Below are 7500 nucleotides of genomic sequence, written 5' to 3'. Positions count from 1 at the left end.
ACCCTCAGCCGCACCCCTGGTACCCTCAGCGGCACCCCTGGTACCCTCAGCCTTACCCCTGGTACCCTCAGCCGCACCCCTGGTACCCTCAGCGGCACCCCTGGTACCCTCAGCGGCACCCCTGGTACCCTCAGCCGTACCCCTGGTACCCTCAGCCGAACCCCTGGTACCCTCAGCGGCACCCCTGGTACCCTCAGCGGCACCCCTGGTACCCTCAGCGGCACCCCTGGTACCCTCAGCCGTACCCCTGGTACCCTCAGCGGCACCCCTGGTACCCTCAGCGGCACCCCTGGTACCCTCAGCTGCACCCCTGGTACCCTCAGCGGCACCCCTGGTACCCTCAGCGGCACCCCTGGTACCTCCGCCATTGAAAATGAATGGGCGGCCTTCCCACCTGCCGTCAGCCGCCCGGAGGGGGAAATAGAAAATATTCGAAAGTGCGGAGCTCCGCCGTCAGAGGCCGGCTTTTCGCCCGGGGTATCCGCCCCGGGGCGCCTCTCGGGCGACCTTCCCAACTGCCGTCGGCCGCCCGGAGGGGGAAATAGAAAATATTCGAAAGTGCGGAGCTCCGCCGTCAGAGGCCGGCTTTTCGCCCGAGGTATCCGCCCCGGGGCGCCTCTCGGGCGGCCTTCCCAACTGCCGTCGGCCGCCCGGAGGGGGAAATAGAAAATATTCGAAAGTGCGGAGCTCCGCCGTCAGAGGCCGGGTTTTCGCCCGAGGTATCCGCCCCGGGCGCCTCTCGGGCGGCCTTCCCAACTGCCGTCGGCCGCCCGGAGGGGGAAATAGAAAATATTCGAAAGTGCGGAGCTCCGCCGTCAGAGGCCGGCTTTTCGCCCGAGGTATCCGCCCCGGGCGCCTCTCGGGCGGCCTTCCCAACTGCCGTCGGCCGCCCGGAGGGGGAAATAGAAAATATTCGAAAGTGCGGAGCTCCGCCGTCAGAGGCCGGCTTTTCGCCCGAGGTATCCGCCCCGGGCGCCTCTCGGGCGGCCTTCCCAACTGCCGTCGGCCGCCCGGAGGGGGAAATAGAAAATATTCGAAAGTGCGGAGCTCCGCCGTCAGAGGCCGGCTTTTCGCCCGAGGTATCCGCCCCGGGCGCCTCTCGGGCGGCCTTCCCAACTGCCGTCGGCCGCCCGGAGGGGGAAATAGAAAATATTCGAAAGTGCGGAGCTCCGCCGTCAGAGGCCGGCTTTTCGCCCGAGGTATCCGCCCCGGGCGCCTCTCGGGCGGCCTTCCCAACTGCCGTCGGCCGCCCGGAGGGGGAGATAGAAAATATTCGAAAGTGCGGAGCTCCGCCGTCAGAGGCCGGCTTTTCGCCCGAGGTATCCGCCCCGGGCGCCTCTCGGGCGGCCTTCCCAACTGCCGTCGACCGCCCGGAGGGGGAAATAGAAAATATTCGAAAGTGCGGAGCTCCGCCGTCAGAGGCCGGCTTTTCGCCCGAGGTATCCGCCCCGGGCGCCTCTCGGGCGGCCTTCCCAACTGCCGTCGACCGCCCGGAGGGGGAGATAGAAAATATTCGAAAGTGCGGAGCTCCGCCGTCAGAGGCCGGCTTTTCGCCCGAGGTATCCGCCCCGGGCGCCTCTCGGGCGGCCTTCCCAACTGCCGTCGACCGCCCGGAGGGGGAGATAGAAAATATTCGAAAGTGCGGAGCTCCGCCGTCAGAGGCCGGCTCCACGCTTCATTCATCCGACCGAGACGCCTCTCCGCCGGCCACACTCGGCTGCGGGGCCGGCCCGCTCTCCGCCATTGAAAATGAATGGGGGGCATTTTCTCATGCTTTCAATCCGCCTAAGAGGCATCTTTCCCGGCCAACTTTGTGCCCCTGGTACCTCCAGCATCGAGAAAGCATGGTGACTCGTCCGACACATGCCCCCCTATATACGTTTCGGAAAGTATTTTGGTGAACGGTCACTTTCTAAGCCTTTCGCCTTCTTGACCCCCTAACTCCGCATATCTGGTTTACCTACTACAGCGCCCCTAACGACCAAAATCGGTACTGCTACCCCTGGTACCCCCGCCATTGAAAATGAATGGGGGAATTTTTTTAATCCCCCAGGCCGGCCAGGAGGCCCCTTTCCCGGCCAAACTCGCACGCTGGGCCGGCCCGCTCTTTACCCCTGGTACCCCCGCCATTGAAAATGAATGGGGGAATTTTTTTCAATCTCCCAGGCCGGCCAGGAGGGCTCTTTCCCGGCCACACTCGCACGCCGGGCCGGCCCGCTCTTTACCCCTGGTACCCCCAGCTCTACCCCTGGTACCCCCGCCATTGAAAATGAATGGGGGAATTTTTTCAATCTCCCAATCCGACCAAGAGGCCTCTTTTCCGGCCAAACTCGCACGCCGGGCCGGCCCGCTCTTTACCCCTGGTACCCCCAGCTCTACCCCTGGTACCCCCGCCATTGAAAATGAATGGGGGAATTTTTTCAATCTCCCAATCCGACCAAGAGGCCTCTTTTCCGGCCAAACTCGCACGCCGGGCCGGCCCGCTCTTTACCCCTGGTACCCCCAGCTCTACCCCTGGTACCCCCGCCATTGAAAATGAATGGGGGAATTTTTTCAATCTCCCACGCCGGCCAAGAGGCCTTTTTCCCGGGCACGCACGCTCGCCGGGCCGGCCCGCTATTATTAAACTCTCACCCCTGCAAGGAGGCCTTTTTCCCGGGCACGCACGCTCGCGGGGCCGGCCCGCTATTATTAAACTCTCACGCCGGCCAAGAGGCCTTTTTCCCGGGCACGCACGCTCGCCGGGCCGGCCCGCTATTATTAAACTCTCACGCCTGCAAGGAGGCCTTTTTCCCGGGCACGCACGCTCGCCGGGCCGGCCCGCTATTATTGAACTCTCACGCCTGCAAGGAGGCCTTTTTCCCGGGCACGCACGCTCGCGGAGCCGGCCCGCTATTATTAAACTCTCACGCCTGCAAGGAGGCCTTTTTCCCGGGCACGCACGCTCGCCGGGCCGGCCCGCTATTATTAAACTCTCACGCCTGCAAGGAGGCCTTTTTCCCGGGCACGCACGCTCGCCGGGCCGGCCCGCTATTATTAAACTCTCACGCCTGCAAGGAGGCCTTTTTCCCGGGCACGCACGCTCGCCGGGCCGGCCCGCTATTATTAAACTCTCACGCCTGCAAGGAGGCCTTTTTCCCGGGCACGCACGCTCGCCGGGCCGGCCCGCTATTATTAAACTCTCACGCCGGCCAAGAGGCCCTTTTCCCGGGCACGCACGCTCGATGAGCCGGCCCGCTATTATTAAACTCTCACGCCGGCCAAGAGGCCCTTTTCCCGGGCACGCACGCTCGATGAGCCGGCCCGCTATTATTAAACTCTCACGCCGGCCAAGAGGCCTTTTTCCCGGCCACGCACGCTCGCGGAGCCGGCCCGCTATTATTAAACTCTCACGCCTGCAAGGAGGCCTTTTTCCCGGGCACGCACGCTCGCCGGGCCGGCCCGCTATTATTAAACTCTCACGCCGGCCAAGAGGCCCTTTTCCCGGGCACGCACGCTCGATGAGCCGGCCCGCTATTATTAAACTCTCACGCCGGCCAAGAGGCCCTTTTCCCGGGCACGCACGCTCGCCGAGCCGGCCCGCTATTATTAAACTCTCACGCCGGCCAAGAGGCCTTTTTCCCGGCCACGCACGCTCGCGGAGCCGGCCCGCTATTATTAAACTCTCACGCCTGCAAGGAGGCCTTTTTCCCGGGCACGCACGCTCGCCGGGCCGGCCCGCTATTATTAAACTCTCACGCCTGCAAGGAGGCCTTTTTCCCGGGCACGCACGCTCGCCGGGCCGGCCCGCTATTATTAAACTCTCACGCCGGCCAAGAGGCCCTTTTCCCGGGCACGCACGCTCGATGAGCCGGCCCGCTATTATTAAACTCTCACGCCGGCCAAGAGGCCCTTTTCCCGGGCACGCACGCTCGCCGAGCCGGCCCGCTATTATTAAACTCTCAGGCCCGCTATTATTAAACTCTCACGCCGGCCAAGAGGCCCTTTTCCCGGGCACGCACGCTCGATGAGCCGGCCCGCTATTATTAAACTCTCACGCCTGCAAGGAGGCCTTTTTCCCGGGCACGCACGCTCGCTGAGCCGGCCCGCTATTATTAAACTCTCACGCCGGCCAAGAGGCCCTTTTCCCGGGCACGCACGCTCGCCGAGCCGGCCCGCTATTATTAAACTCTCACGCCGGCCAAGAGGCCTTTTTCCCGGGCACGCACGCTCGCCGAGCCGGCCCGCTATTATTAAACTCTCACGCCGGCCAGGAGGCATTTTTCCCGGGCACGCACGCTCGCCGTGCAGGCCCGCCATTTGCCTACCACACCGCCGTCTGGCGGACACCAAGCGGTACCGCCGACCCCTCCCGTTGAAAATGAATGGGGGATTTTTTTTCAATCCCCCAAGCCGGCCAAGAGGCCTTTTTCCCGGGCACGCACGCTCGATGAGCCGGCCCGCTATTATTAAACTCTTACGCCTGCAAGGAGGCCTTTTTCCCGGGCACGCACGCTCGCCGAGCCGGCCCGCTATTATTAAACTCTCACGCCTGCAAGGAGGCCTTTTTCCCGGGCACGCACGCTCGATGAGCCGGCCCGCTATTATTAAACTCTCACGCCGGCCAGGAGGCATTTTTCCCGGGCACGCACGCTCGCCGTGCAGGCCCGCCATTTGCCTACCACACCGCCGTCTGGCGGACACCACGCGGTACCGCCGACCCCTCCCGTTGAAAATGAATGGGGGATTTTTTTTTACAATCCCCCAAGCCGGCCAAGAGGCCTTTTTCCCGGGCACGCACGCTCGATGAGCCGGCCCGCTATTATTAAACTCTCACGCCGGCCAAGAGGCCCTTTTCCCGGGCACGCACGCTCGATGAGCCGGCCCGCTATTATTAAACACTCACGCCTGCAAGGAGGCCTTTTTCCCGGGCACGCACGCTCGCCGGGCCGGCCCGCTATTATTAAACTCTCACGCCGGCCAAGAGGCCTTTTTCCCGGGCACGCACGCTCGATGAGCCGGCCCGCTATTATTAAACTCTTACGCCTGCAAGGAGGCCTTTTTCCCGGGCACGCACGCTCGCCGAGCCGGCCCGCTATTATTAAACTCTCACGCCTGCAAGGAGGCCTTTTTCCCGGGGACGCACGCTCGCAGAGCCGGCCCGCTATTATTAAACTCTCACGCCGGCCAGGAGGCCTTTTTCCCGGGCACGCACGCTCGCCGTGCAGGCCCGCCATTTGCCTACCACACCGCCGTCTGGCGGACACCAAGCGGTACCGCCGACCCCTCCCGTTGAAAATGAATGGGGGATTTTTTTTTTTCAATCCCCCAAGCCGGCCAAGAGGCCTTTTTCCCGGGCACGCACGCTCGATGAGCCGGCCCGCTATTATTAAACTCTCACGCCGGCCAAGAGGCCCTTTTCCCGGGCACGCACGCTCGATGAGCCGGCCCGCTATTATTAAACGCTCACGCCTGCAAGGAGGCCTTTTTCCCGGGCACGCACGCTCGCCGGGCCGGCCCGCTATTATTAAACTCTCACGCCGGCCAAGAGGCCTTTTTCCCGGGCACGCACGCTCTCCGGGCCGGCCCGCTATTATTAAACTCTCACGCCTGCAAGGAGGCCTTTTTCCCGGGCACGCACGCTCGCCGTGCAGGCCCGCCATTTGCCTACCACACCGCCGTCTGGCGGACACCAAGCGGTACCGCCGACCCCTCCCGTTGAAAATGAATGGGGGATTTTTTTTCAATCCCCCAAGCCGGCCAAGAGGCCTTTTTCCCGGGCACGCACGCTCGCCGGGCCGGCCCGCTATTATTAAACGCTCAGGCCGGCCAAGAGGCCCTTTTCCCGGGCACGCACGCTCGCAGAGCCGGTCCGCTATTATTAAACGCTCACGCCTGCAAGGAGGCCTTTTTCCCGGGCACGCACGCTCGCCGGGCCGGCCCGCTATTATTAAACTCTCACCCCTGCAAGGAGGCCTTTTTCCCGGGCACGCACGCTCGCGGGGCCGGCCCGCTATTATTAAACTCTCACGCCGGCCAAGAGGCCCTTTTCCCGGGCACGCACGCTCGCCGAGCCGGCCCGCTATTATTAAACTCTCACGCCTGCAAGGAGGCCCTTTTCCCGGGCACGCACGCTCGATGAGCCGGCCCGCTATTATTAAACTCTCACGCCTGCAAGGAGGCCTTTTTCCCGGGCACGCACGCTCGCGGGGCCGGCCCGCTATTATTAAACGCTCAGGCCGGCCAAGAGGCCCTTTTCCCGGGCACGCACGCTCGATGAGCCGGCCCGCTATTATTAAACGCTCAGGCCGGCCAAGAGGCCCTTTTCCCGGGCACGCACGCTCGCAGAGCCGGCCCGCTATTATTAAACTCTCACGCCTGCAAGGAGGCCCTTTTCCCGGGCACGCACGCTCGCCGGGCCGGCCCGCTATTATTAAACTCTCACGCCGGCCAAGAGGCCTTTTTCCCGTGCACGCACGCTCGCCGAGCCGGCCCGCTATTATTAAACTCTCACGCCTGCAAGGAGGCCTTTTTCCCGGGCACGCACGCTCGCCGGGCCGGCCCGCTATTATTAAACGCTCACGCCTGCAAGGAGGCCTTTTTCCCGGGCACGCACGCTCGCCGGGCCGGCCCGCTATTATTAAACGCTCACGCCTGCAAGGAGGCCTTTTTCCCGGGCACGCACGCTCGCCGGGCCGGCCCGCTATTATTAAACTCTCACGCCGGCCAAGAGGCCCTTTTCCCGGGCACGCACGCTCGATGAGCCGGCCCGCTATTATTAAACTCTCACGCCGGCCAAGAGGCCTTTTTCCCGGGCACGCACGCTCGCCGAGCCGGCCCGCCTTTTGCCTACCACACCGCCGTCTGGCGGACACCGACCCCTGGTACATCTGCCATTGAAAATGAATGGGGGAATTTTTTCAAACTCCCAATCCGAGCAAGAGGCCCCTTTTCCGGCCACACTCGCCCGCCGGGCCGGCCCGCTCTTTACCCCTGGTACCCCCAGCAACACCCCTGGTACCCCCAGCCTTGCCCCTGGTACCTCCCCCATTGAAAATGAATGGTGACCCCTGGTACCCCCAGCAACACCCCTGGTACCCTCAACCTTACCCCTGGTACCCTCAGCTGCACCCCTGGTACCCTCAGCCTTACCCCTGGTACCCCCAGCCAGCTTCGCCCCTGGTACCCCCAGCCTTGCCCCTGGTACCTCCGCCATTGAAAATGAATGGGGGAATTTTTTCAAACTCCCAATACGACCAAGAGGCCCCTTTTCCGGCCAAACTCGCACGCCGGGCCGGCCCGCTCTTTACCCCTGGTACCCCCAGCTCTACCCCTGGTACCCCCGCCATTGAAAATGAATGGGGGAATTTTTTCAAACTCCCAATCCGACCAAGAGGCCCCTTTTCCGGCCACACTCGCCCGCCGGGCCGGCCCGCTCTTTACCCCTGGTACCCCCAGCCTTGCCCCTGGTACCTCCGCCATTGGAAATGAATGGGGGATTTTTTTCAAACTCCCAATCCG

Source organism: Hippocampus guttulatus, unplaced genomic scaffold (genome assembly GCF_054856545.1).
Source record: "Hippocampus guttulatus isolate MCC_2025c unplaced genomic scaffold, RoL_Hgut_1.0 HiC_scaffold_31, whole genome shotgun sequence".
Lineage (NCBI taxonomy): Eukaryota > Metazoa > Chordata > Actinopteri > Syngnathiformes > Syngnathidae > Hippocampus > Hippocampus guttulatus.
Note: the sequence above shows the minus strand (reverse complement) of the source record.